This window comes from Leucoraja erinacea, chromosome 29, assembly GCF_028641065.1.
Source record: "Leucoraja erinacea ecotype New England chromosome 29, Leri_hhj_1, whole genome shotgun sequence".
NCBI lineage: Eukaryota > Metazoa > Chordata > Chondrichthyes > Rajiformes > Rajidae > Leucoraja > Leucoraja erinaceus.
Genome location: NC_073405.1, coordinates 23,253,049 through 23,266,535, shown reverse-complemented (window position 1 = coordinate 23,266,535; position 13,487 = coordinate 23,253,049).

The window sequence follows — 13,487 nt, the reverse complement described above, 5'->3', positions numbered from 1 at the left end:
GACAGTAGGGCTAGCAAAACTGGGAGAATTCAACGTTCATGCCACCCGGACACAAGCAACCCAGGCGGAATATGAGGTGCTGTTCCTCCAATTTCCGGTGTTGCTCACTCTGGCAATGGAGGAGACCCAGGACAGAGAGGTCAAAAATGCAATTCTGTTTCAAGAATATTGTTGTCAAAAATATTGTCTGATTCCAGGAATTTTACAGATATTTTAACAATTTTCTAAACTATACAATATGTAGCTGCTCACTTTCTTTTGAGATTGTTATTAAGTCTCACAAAGTAAAGTGTGCTGCCAAGTTACATTGCAGAAGGACCTTACTTGTCTTGACAAAAAAATCTTTTCCCCAAGGTTGTGTTCGCAGTGTCTATATTTCCATATTTCTTTTCGACAAAGAAGGGCACCAGATAACCCATCGAGTGGATGACAGATCCCAAAGTGATCCCATTTCCCCACTAATTTTCCCTATAACCAAGTAGCCAAGAATTATCCTACACAAATCTTGGCAGCATTCAAGTCACTGACCAGAGATAGACAATGTACAGGAACATGGAGAGCACAGGTTTAGACGGTTATGGGCAGGTGGGACTAGTATAGATGAGACATGTTGGTCGGCATGTGCGAGTTGGGCCGAAGGGTCTGTTTCCACGCTGTACAACTCTATGTGTTTATGTTTTTGAGATACCAGGTCTAGAAATAGCTCTACACTGACTGTTTTTTTATTCATTTTAATTCGTACCAGATACGCATATGTCATTTCAGATTTTATTAATCTTAGATCAAATATCTGGTACCCGATTTCTTCAGTCTTCTCCTCAGAGACGTGTTCAATTGAGCTTTTGGATTACCCTAACGCAGCTTCTGGAAGTTCATATAGACAAAACACTTAAATTGATGGATTCATGGATTCCTGAACAGTGCCATCGGGTTTCTCTCTAACATCTCTTGAGCATTTAGATTGTTGGCTTTGGTGCAACATTTCCTAACGTTGTTGAGCGAGTTCTCACAGTTGTCAGCATGTAACACAGCAGGCTCAATCTCTGAAGCCAACGGTTACAGAAATATAACACATTGCCAGCAACACTTGCCGTGCAATTGGATTTCATCTATTTTATTGCCCTAAAATATTTGCTGCATTCAATGTACTGCATAGAAAAATGCCCTTTGGCCCACCGCGTCCATACTAATCATCATGCCTATCACTACTAATCCGACTGGCGGCAATTAATTCCATATGCCTTTGTGCCTTGTTCATTCAAGTACATGTCCAAGATGACTCTTAAGGGCCTGTCCCACGAGCATGCGACCTCCATGCGGCAAGCGCGACCTAAAGGGCCTGTCCCACGAGCATGCGACTGCATGCGGAGAGCGCGACCAAACCACAAGCCGCGCGGAGGTCGAGTGAGTGACATGAAGTTTGAGCGAAGTCCGCGGGAAGTTCGCGCGTGATGTAGGGGGTCGAGGTGGCTGCGGGCCGGCAGGCTGTTGCCGCACGGAATTTTTGAACACGGTCAGTTTATCGAAGCCCCGCGCGATGTCGGGACCAGCTCTGCACAATTCCATGCCGCTCCGTCGATCGAAGTGGGACCGGCCCCTGCGAGGACGTACGGCTCAAGCGACCACGTTAGGTCACGCTTGCCGCATGGAGTCGCATGCCCATGGGACAGGCCCTTTACACCTTGAATGGAGTCCAGTGGTGGAAGTTCCCTAGGCTGCTGTCCTCTCCCACAGAGCCTTGGTGTTGGCTGCACCAAGCACATTGATCTCTCTCTGGGCTCCACAGGGTGGAGAACTATCCTTCCTAAGCCACCCCAGCTGATCACTTGACCTCTCACATGGAGTGGCTATAGTGGATCTCCACCAGAGAAGAAGAGTATTTTCTTATTTTTAATTGTTCTGCATTAAAGTTTTAGAAATTTGTAAATATTTAACGTTTTAATTAAATTTGTTGTCAATAGGAGCTATCGGACTTCTGAACCAATCACCTCTTTCACACCCCCTTCCAGGAGGTCGAGTTAGTCTTAATTTTACCAAAGATAGACATAAAATGTTGGCATTATTCGGCCCATCAAGTCTACTCCACCATTCAATCATGGCTGATCTATCTCTCCCACCTAACCCCATTCTCCTGCCTTCTCCCCATAACCCCTAATACCCGTACTAATCAAGAATCTATCTCTGCCTTAAAACTATCCATTGACTTGGCCACCACAGCCTTCTGTGGCAACGAGTTCCACAGATTCACCACCCTCTGACTAAAGAGGTTTAAAGTGAGATGGGAAAGATCCTGATGGGCAACTTTTTCACTGTCTTCTTGTTCTTGATTTCCGCCACAGGCAATGCTGTGCGGAAAGCATACCCATACTTTGTCATTTGGCTTTGACTCTTTGCTTTGGTGACTGTATTGGCATGGCTGAATGCAAGGGGTCAGACTAAGGAGCATGTTAACAAGTTCAAGGTGCTCCATGGGTATTAAGAGGAAAGGTATTTACAACTTTACACTGAAAGTGATACTACACTTAAAAATGTTGGCATTTTGTCCAATGAGCAGCAATAAATGAATGGTAAAGTATTTGTAGATTAAATCAATAGGTGTCAACACCCACAGTTCTATTTCCCCATGATTCCATTGCTGGCAACAGAATGCAATAAATAAGGCAATCAGGTGGTGTAGTGAGTAAAACATTTCCCCCTGGTGATAACTTGGCAGTAAGTAACCGAGAGTTACCAGCATTAGTTTCCACTGGATTGGTGCCAAAGAAGTTTCTTATCAGACTGTTGCTAATGCTGCCTTATTGCCTTGTTTAATCCATAATAGCTTGGCTTTAGATGAGTTAATACGGAAATCATTTGGAATTATGAAATTGCATCAAACAACATATTTGAACCACCCTCGGGGTGATCCATGCACTTATTCGAAACCGGGATCCCATAATCATTGTTTTATGAACTGGCTTAAAAGCAACTTAATTAAAATGGCAGTCATGGGATTTGACAGGCACTGATTAACCTGGTCGATCTGCCGGCTATCTGGAAGCATCAGTTACTGGAAACCGCTGGTTAATAACTAAGATTTTACCATTTCCTCAAAGTCTGCCTTATAGTAGCTTATCCCATGTAACAGACCAATTTCTGAATGCCAGTTAGAGTTTTTTGACAGTCAAGAACAAATCAAGTCAGATATATAGTTTCCTGAAAGTGGTGTTATGGGTAGATATAGAGGTCAAGAAGGCTTTTGATACATTGGCCTTCAGCAGTCAGCGTGATGAGTATAGAAGTTGGGCTGATATGTTACAATACAAGACATTGGTAAGGTCGCATTTGGAGTATTGTGTTCAGTTTTGGTGTAGGAAGGACTTTGTCAAGCAGGAAAAAGTGCAAGAAGATTTATGAAAATGTTGCCAGGACCTGAGGCCCTTAGCTAGAGGGAGAGGTGGGGCAGGTTAGGACTTTATTCCTTGGAGCAAAGGGTGTTCTTGTGAAGATGTATAATATCATGAGGGGAATAGATAGGGTAAATTCACTAAGTCGTTTATCCAGAGTAGGGAAATCAAGAACAAGGGGGCATAGGTTTAACATGAAAAGGGAGATATTTAATAGGATCTTGATGGGAAAAGTTTTCACACAGAAGTCAATGGGTATATGGAATGAGGACGTAGTTAAGGCAGATTCTATAGCAGCATTTAAAAGGCATTACGACAGTCAAGAACACGTCAAGTCAGAATCATGGATAGGAAAGTTTCAGAGGGATATTGTTTCAGAAGGATATTGACCAAACGCAGACTAATGTGAATGGGACATTCTGGTCAGCATGGGCAATGCTGTATTTCTCTAAGAATAATGGCTACATTTCATAACTATGAACGTAGACCATAGAACAGTAAAGGAACAAGCTCTCTGACCCACATATCTACGTCGAACCTGTTGCCAAGTTAAGTTACTCTCCTCTGCCTGCAAGTGATCCATATACCTCATTTCCCTGCATAACATGTGCCTAACAAAATGCCTCTTAAATGCCACTAAGGTATCTGGTTCCACCACCACCCCTGGCAACGTGTTCCAGGCACCCACCACTCTATGTGTTAAATATTAGCCCCACACTCCTCCTTTAAACTTTGCTGCACTCACATTAAAGCTATGCTCTCTAGTCTTTGACCTTTCCATTACAGGAAGACGTTTCCAACTGTCTACCCTATCCATGCTTCCCATAAGTTGTATACATCTATCAGGTCTACCCTCCGTCCCCAACAGAGTTGATACATTCCAGCAATTACATCGGAACACAGGAGAAGCAGATTACATTACCTTGCGTAGTAAGGAACTGCAGATGCTGGTTTAAACCAAAGATCGACACAAAAAGCTGGAATGACACTGAAGTAAGTCTGAAGAAGGGTCTCAACCCAAAATGTCACCTTTTCTCCGAGATGCTGTCTGACCCGCTGAGTTACTCTAGCTATTTGTGTCTATCTTACATTACCTTGCTCTCTGGTAAAGCTGTCAATAACATCCTAATTTTCTGCAGCTAGAAATCTTAAACAAATAAGATGCGCCTACCAGCTTTCTGAAATTATTCATTGATCTTGTAATGGATTCTCAGTGGTCTGTGAGTTTAAGAGTCAAGGAGGGAGTAGCTGAAACCGATGGGGATTTCTCCATGTTTCAGAGCAACATTTCACACAGCTTTATTGCTGTATATACGCTGCTAAAGCCAATACACTGTTGGCCCGGACAGTGTTTTCCACATCAAATTGCCTCCTACTGGAGCCAACCGTGGCTTCATTGGCGACCAAGCTCGAGATTGTGAGCATAGGTCATGCTCCAGAGACATGCCCTCAAGTATCCAAGCTGACAGGCTCGTTAGTGTCTTTCTGGAGACGCTGTTTTGAGGAGTTGAATTATTAAACTGAAATTTAGTTAGCTTTCTGGAATGGAATTAGCCGTATCTGCATAGGAATTATTTTGGCCACTGCTTATCAACACCACTAAAATTAATTATCTAGTTTATTAGTTATAACTTGCAGACTAAAATAGCTGTTTTATTTCCTGCAAAATGCAGTGAATTTAGTTTTAAATATAGTCATTTGCTATAAAATGCCGCACAATAGTGTAAAATTCTCTATAAATTCACCGCTTTTCCTTGCATGGCTTTTTTTGGTAAGATGTTATTTTATGCCTCATATTACTCAACGTTTTTGCGCCATTCTGCTGTTTTGCACTTGATGTATTTATCGTTGTATTTAACATTAAACCTTTTACATTTTTAGAATTTTAGAGACACAGCGTGGAAATAGGCCCTTCGGCCCATTGAGTCTATGCCGACCAGCAATCTCTCCGTATTCTAGCACTATCCTGCACACTAGGCACGATTTACACTTTACAGAAGCCAATTAACCTGCCAAACCTGTATGTCTTCAGAGTGGAGATAGGAAACCAGAGCACCCGGACAGACGTTCGTGGTCACGGGGAGAACGTACAAACTCCGTACAGACAGATCCCACAGTAAGGATCGATCCCGGATCTCTGGCACTGTAAGGCAGCAACTCTATTGCTATGCCACTGTCCCTTCATTAAAAACTGCAGCCCATTGATCAATCTTTATGTACTGTATGTATACTGTTCAATCTCTGAACTTCATGTGAACAAGGGAATTCATTGCACCCTTGTGTTTATGCCAATAAACAGATCTGAACTTTAACTTGATTTGGTAATTGCTGTAAAAATGAAAAATATTTACAACATGCTTATTTTCAACATTGTAAGTCAAGAAATAATGTTATTCAAACTACATTTTGCAAGTTTACAATACTCCAGTGACTCTTGCAAACTTCTACAGATTCACTGTAGAAAGCATACTGTTAGCGTGCATCACAGCCTGGTTTGGGAACAACTCTGCCTAAGACAGAAATACATTGCAGAGATGTAGAGGCAGCCCAGTCCATCACACAGTCCAGACTTCCCACCATTGACTCCGTTTACACTTCACGCTGCCTCGGAACAGTAGCCAACATGATCAAAAACTTCTCCCACTCCGGCCATTCCTTCATCTCCCTGCTCCCATTTGGCAGAAGGTACAGAAGGTTGAAAGTGCACACCATAAGACTCAGGAACAGCTTATCTCCCGCTGATATCAGGCTTCTGATAACAGTCCTTTCATAAGTCAGAGTACTGTCGCATTCACCTCGACCCCATTGCAGACATTGGATTGCATCTATGGAACTGACACACTACATTGCTGAGAATTGTATTCTGCAGTCTCTAGCTTCCCCTTTGCTCTATCTATTGTACTGGTGTTTGACATGATTGAATATGGTATATTTCAGTTGCTGAGACAACATGCAACACAAGGCTTTTCACTGTTCCTCGACTGTGCGGTAATAATAAATGTAAACCTAAACCTAAACCTAATTATATGACTATTTGTAGACATTAGCAGCATTAACTTCTCTTAATTTGGAAGATTACTGAATAAAATGCCTCTCTTGAACATGAATATATAAATAACAACAACTTGAACTTCAAAGTAAGTTCATAAGTGATAGGAACATAATTAGGTAATTCAGCCCATCAAGTCTACTCCACCATTCAATCATGGCTGATCTATCTCTCTCTCTCAACCCCATTCTCCTGCCTTCTCCCCATAACCCCTGACACCTGCACTGATCAAGATTCTACTATTTCGGCCTTAAATATATCCACTGACTGCCTCCACAGCCTTCTGTGGCAAAGAATTCCACAGATTCACTGCCTTCTGACTAAAGAAATTCCTCCTCATCTCCTTCCTAAAAGAATGTCCTTTAATTCTGAGGCTATGACCTCTAGTTCTAGACTCTCTCACTAGTGGAAACATCCTCTCCACATCCACTCTATCCTAGCCTTTCACTATTCTGTGCGTTTCAATGAGGTCCCCTAAACTCCAGCGAGTATAGGCCCAGTGCCGACAAACATTTGCGATGGAATAGATAGACTATGTTGTACGAAAGAGCTGCAGATGTTGGTTTAAATCAAAGGTAGACACAAAATGCTGGAGTAACTCAGCGGGACAGGCAGCATCTCTGGAGAGAAGGAATGGGCGAGGTTTCAGGTCTGAAGAAAGGTCTCGACCCGAAATGTCACCCATCCCTTCTCTCCAGAGATGCTGCCTGGGGAGCAACCAAATACTATAAAGAAATGGCATATTCATGATGTGAATTATTCCAGCAGTCGGAGAGCCCATGTCCAGCCGCAGTAAAACAAGTCTATCAGTCACATTTCCCTAGCTCTATCCCATAATCTATCTAGAGTACATTAAAGTTTCATTGCTACTCCTACAATTAACACATTTTTGCTTTCAATTAGTATTTCAATTAACAACCGTATATCCCATCTATTTGTAACAACCCAGCAAATTATATGACATTTATCCCAAAGGTAATCTGGAAAATGCCAGATTTATTAAATTCACTGAGACTTAAAGCCAGCCTCTGGGTTAGCAATTTGGCACTAAAACACTACAATATGGTAGACTCACACAACATGGAAACTGACCCTTCGGCCCAACATGTTCATGCCGACCCAAGATGCCCAAGATGCCAGTCCCTTTTTTCAGCATTTGGTCCATATTCCTATAAACCTTTCCTATCTATGAACCTGCCCAAATGTATTTTAAATCCTGTTTTTGTATATGCCTCAACTACTTTCTTTGAAAACTCATTCCATATACCCCCTACCCTCTTAATGATAAAGTTGCTCCTCAGGTTCCTATTAAATCTTTCCCCCCTCTCCTTAAACTTATGGACTCTAGTTCTTGATTCCTCTGCCATTAGAAAAATAGCCTGTTCATCGTATATATTCCCCTCATGATCTTATGTGCCTCTATAAGATCACAGCTCAGCATCCTGTGCTCCAAAGAATAAAGTACAAGTCTGCCCAACCTCTCTCTATAATTTAGGCCCTCAAGTCCTGGCAACGTCCTCATGAATCTTCTCTGCCGAAGAATTTCATCCATTCTTAAGCATATTGTGCTTAACTATTAATCTAGAGCCTCTTTGAAGGCGATGCCTTAAATTACACATTGAAGGTTAATGCCTGGTGTAGATAAAGGTAATTTTACATAGTTAATTAAATATTAATTGTCAAATAATAATCACTGATTCCAATATATTGTGCAAAATTTAGCCTAGGTACTGTGCTCCATTTCATAAAATATTATTATTCCCTGCTGCTCATGTGGAGTGCCATATCTGAAGCATGTAATTTTTTTTGTAGGAAAGATATCAGTATGCATTTCAATTAAAAAATTGAGCTGGAATTATCAATAGTTATCAATGTAAATTATTAACAGTTTATCTCATCGATCTACCACCCTAGCGGGCGGCACAGTGGCACAGCGGTAGAGTTGTTGCATCACAGTGCCAGAGACCCGGGTTCGATCCTGACTATGGGTGGTGTCTGTATGGAGTTTGTACGTTTTCCCCATGACCTGCATTGGGTTTTCTCCCGGTGCTCCAGTTTCCTCCCACATTCCAAAGACGTGCAGGTTTGGAGGTTAATTCTGTAAATTGTCCCTAGTGTGTCGGATGGAACTAGTGCACAGGTGATCGCTGGTCAGTGTGGACTCGGTGACCCGAAGGGCATGTTTCCATGCTGTTTCTGTAAATTAAAGCAAAACTGTTTTGTTTTGATTTGGTGACCAATCTACTTCAAATTTTATAAACTAAGAACTAAAAATTATAAAATCAACTCGTGTTTAAACGTAAATATATTATTAAAATAATATGCACTATAAAAGTTTGAGGTACTGACTGGTACCAATTTTGTATCACATCACGAAAAATGCACTGTCTAGTTTTCACCATGACGCATTTTGCTTTCCAGTCACGTGGCAGTGTAGAGGTTCCTTGTCAACAACAACACTTCATAGCTGCAGCATACATTGCAGTATCAATATCGCTGGCAGCAAAAATAATATAACCAAATTATATTACTATAAATAAATTGAGAACCACAGACTGCAGGATAGTATCAGGTTCAGACAGCGTTCTCAGACTGTTCGGGTTTCACATTTACCAAAGACATCCAAGCCCGTCAACTGCACAACAACCTTGTAACCAACTCCGACATGACTTGTCTTTCTATGTGTAATGATAATAAAGCATTTCTCCCAAGAATGCCAGCAGTATGTTTCCCAGATGTAATGTAACACTTTCACTGAATAGATGATCGCTGCAAGCTCGAGGGAGGCATTTAAGTTATAAATAGAAAGAATGTCTGACTGAATAAGAAACCAAAATGTAATCACCGATTACAACTGTTTCAAAGAAAAATATATTTACAACTACTTTTGTGTATGAATAAGGTCACCGTTTGGCGTTAAAGAAAATTTCCCACAAAAAAATGAATTAATGTGCCAAAAGGGGTTGGACAGGCTAGATGCAGGAAGATTATTCATGATGTTGGGGAAGTCCAGAACAAGGGGTCACAGTTTAAGGATAAGGGGGAAGTCTTTTAGGACCGAGATGAGAAAAACATTTTTTACACAGAGAGTGTTAAATCTGTGGAATTCTCTGCCACAGAAGGTTGTTGAGGCCAGTTCATTTGCTATATTTAAGAGGGAGTTAGATGTGGCCCTTGTGGCTAAAGGGATCAGGGGGTATGGAGAGAAGGCAGGTACAGGATACTGAGTTGGATGATCAGCCATGATCATATTGAATGGCGGTGCAGGCTCGAAGGGCCGAATGGCCTACTCCTGCACCTATTTTCTATGTTTCTATGGTTCTATTAATTCCAAAAAATCTATTAAAATGAGAACACCTAAAGCTTTTTCAAGCTCCTTCAAACTCTGTAGAGGATTCTCTGTTTATTTTACTCATTCTGCATCACAAGGAAATATACAAATAGGAGAAAATAGGAAATATCATATTGGACCATGAGGAACCATACCTTTGTGCACGAGCACAATGATATTGACAAAAAAAGCAAAGCAGAGATCATACCATGTACACAAAGGCCTCCCCATCATTTTTGTTTCAGATCTTCCACTTGTTCACCCAATGCATCGAGAGCTGAGAGAGTTTAATTGTCATATGTGCCTTCAATGGAACAATGAAATTCTTACTTGCTGCAGCTCAACAGGCCCATAAACTCAATATCACACAGATAAATATATAATAATCAATAATACAACAGACTAATAATCACTAATACTAGCTAACTATAGGAATGCACAACCCAAGTCTGCAGTGCAACCAAAGATGCAGTCCATAGGCGATCATAGTTGCTGGGGTTAGTGTTGTGTAGTATTCAAGAACATGGAAGAATCTGTCATAGAACCTAAGAAAACTGCAGGTCTTCTGCTGAACAACGGTGCTGAAATTATCTATCTGGAGACTCTTTCAAAGCATAGTCATGGTGCGCTGAAAGGCCTTATAATGTGGGCGATGAGTGTACGATGCCTCACCGCTGCTTCCCATTAGACCCTTGTACTGCAGGTTGATCAACCTTGTCCATAAAATTTTAGAAGTTTTGCTTCCTTTTCTTTGATATCAATCTTAAGGTGGCACGGCGGGGCAGTGTTAGAGTTGCAGCACCAGAGGCCGGGTTTGTACCGAGTCTGTACGGAGTTTGTACCTTCTCTCCGTGACCGCGTGGATTTTCTCCGCGATCTTCGGCTTCCTCCCACTTTCCAAGGACATACAGGTTTGTAGGTTAAGTGGCTTGGTATAAATGTAAATTGTCCCTAGTGTGTGTTGAATAGTGTTAGTGTGCGGGGATCGCTGGTCGGCGCGGACGCGGTGGGCTGAAGGGCCTGTTTCCGTGCTGTATCTAAACTAAACTAAAACACTAAATTATACTCTTTAATCACTGGGTCTCTGGTGAGTTCCCAATATGTTTTACGAAGATGCATCTTAAGTTTTGAACATCACTATAAAAGAGCTTTCAACACATTCTGACTAATGCAAAGTCTTTTGTACTTGCCTCCTCGCAAAATTAAATCTTAATGTTATTAATGTTACCTTAGTGAATCTGCTCAGCATTTTCATTGCAGCTTTTACATTTTTCTAATGTGTCGCACATAAAACAGGAGATGGTATTCCAAATAAGAGCTACCCGAATTATTTGTTTTAGTTTTAGTTTTAGAGATACAGTGTAGAAAGAGGCCATTTGGCTCACCGAGTCCACCCCAACCAGCATTCACCTGTAGCCTAGTGTTTGAGAAGGAACTGCAGATGCTGGAAAATCAAAGGTAGACAAAAGTGCTGGAGTAACTCAGCGGGTGCAGCAGCATCTATGGAGCGAAGGAAATAGGCAACGTTTCGTGCCGAAACGTTGCCTATTTCCTTCGCTCCATAGATGCTGCTGCACCCGCTGAGTTTCTCCAGCACTTTTGTCTACCTGTACCCTAGTTCTATCCGGCACACTAGGAACAATTTACAATTTTGCTGAAGCCAATTGAAGTCAGCTGATTTACATCGGGGAGACTAAGCGGAGGTTGGGCGATCGTTTCACCGAACACCTCCGCTCAGTCCGCAATAACCTACCTGAACTCCCGGTGGCTCAGCACTTCAACTCCCCCTCCCATTCCCAATCTGACCTCTCTGTCCTGGGTCTCCTCCATTGCCAGAGTGAGCAACACCGGAAATTGGAGGAACAGCACCTCATATTCCGCCTGGGTTGCTTGCGTCCGGATGGCATGAACGTTGAATTCTCCCAGTTTTGCTAGCCCTTGCTGTCTCCTCCCCTTCCTTAATCCTCGAGCTGTCTCCTCCCATCCCCCCATCCTCGGGCTCCTCCTCCTCCCTTTTTGCCTTCCTTCTCCCCCCCCACCCCCCATCAGTCTGAAGAAGGGTTTTGGCCCGAAACGTCGCCTATTTCCTTCGCTCCATAGACGCTGCTGCACCCGCTGAGTTTCTCCAGCATTTTTGTGTACCTTCGATCTTCCAGCATCTGCAGTTCCTTCTTGAACAAACCTATATGTCTTTGGAAAGTGGGAGGAAACCTGAGCACCCGGAGAAAACCCACACGGTCACAGGGAGAACGTGCAAACTCCATACAGACAGCACCTGAGGTCAGGATCGAACCCGTGTCTCTGGTGCTGTAAGGTAGCAACTCTACTGCTGCATCACTGTTCCACCCGCTAGATGGTTGTTACGTGTTTGGTGTTTGGAGAGAATTTTCTAAAGCAGTAATTTGGAGAATTCAGAAGCGGAATATAATACCATAAACTATAGGGAAAAAAAACGTTACCAATCATTGTGGGAGGGATTTTATTTACTCATGTTGTACCACACCCATATTTGGGATCATGCCCAATGTGCCAACTGCAAACATAAATCAGTTGATTCTGCCAATCTGTTGTCTGGCACAGTGCACACCCTTTTATGTTTCTCTTGTTATCTCACATACAGATGCTCTTTATTTAAACTGGCATCATAAATGCATCACAGGGGAGGTGGTGATGATACTGTGATTCACATCTTGATGGCAGCACAATCTTTGGATGATTCAATGAAGGAAAACTCCCAGGGTCGTGTAGGCATGGTCATATCTTGGTTGGAAGTGTGAACAAGTTCCTAAAAATCGGAGCACTCTACAAACAAAAGATAAACAAACAAAAACTGTTATGGTGAAGTGACGCACTTATAGAATTTTGGTTGCCAATGGCAAATGGAGTTACAATACGTGTATTTGCTTGCATCTGCAAATATGCAGAGTGCATTTTGTTGCATCTTACTCCAAGGTACTGCTTAACTTCTAAGGTCTGCCACTTTTGGACTTTTAGTTTCTCAATCACAGCTATGGTCTTTTCCAGTTCTACTTTGGTGTGATCTTAACATCATCAAATCTTTTCCAAGATCTTTTTGTGTGCAATTTCTGTAACTCGTATGATACCAAGGAAAGAGGCCATTCAGCCCATCACATTCATGCCCACCCCCCATAAAATATTCCCTCTCTCACACATGCTCATTCACCTCCCTTTGATTCTTTTTGTCTCTTGCCTAAACAGGGGTACTTGCAGTAAATATTTAACCTACCTGCATATTTTTGGAAAGTAAGAGGATATCAGTACCTGTTGGTAGCCATTGCAGTCAAGAGAAGAACATACAAACTCCACACAAACAGCATCCTCTCTCTCCGTCCCTCCCCAGCCCTAATTCTCCAACTAGTGTCACTGTCCTTCTGAATAGTTTTACTGATTGTGTGCCTCCTTGTCACCTTCCCCTCAGCTAACAATGTACAATTCTCAATTTCCTCATCACCATCTGCTTTGATCTGTCGATTTCATACCTTACCTTCCATATCTCTAGACTTCCTCTCCCCTGACTCCTAGTCTGACGAATGGTCTCGACCCAAAACGTCATCCATTCCTTCTCTTCAGAGATGCTGTCTGTCCCGCTGCATGACTTCAGCATATTGTGTCTATCTTTCGTGTAAGCCAGGATCTGCAATTCCTTCCTGTGCATCCAAGATCTGGCTCCATGGAATTGTAAAGCCCTTGTGCCACTTTC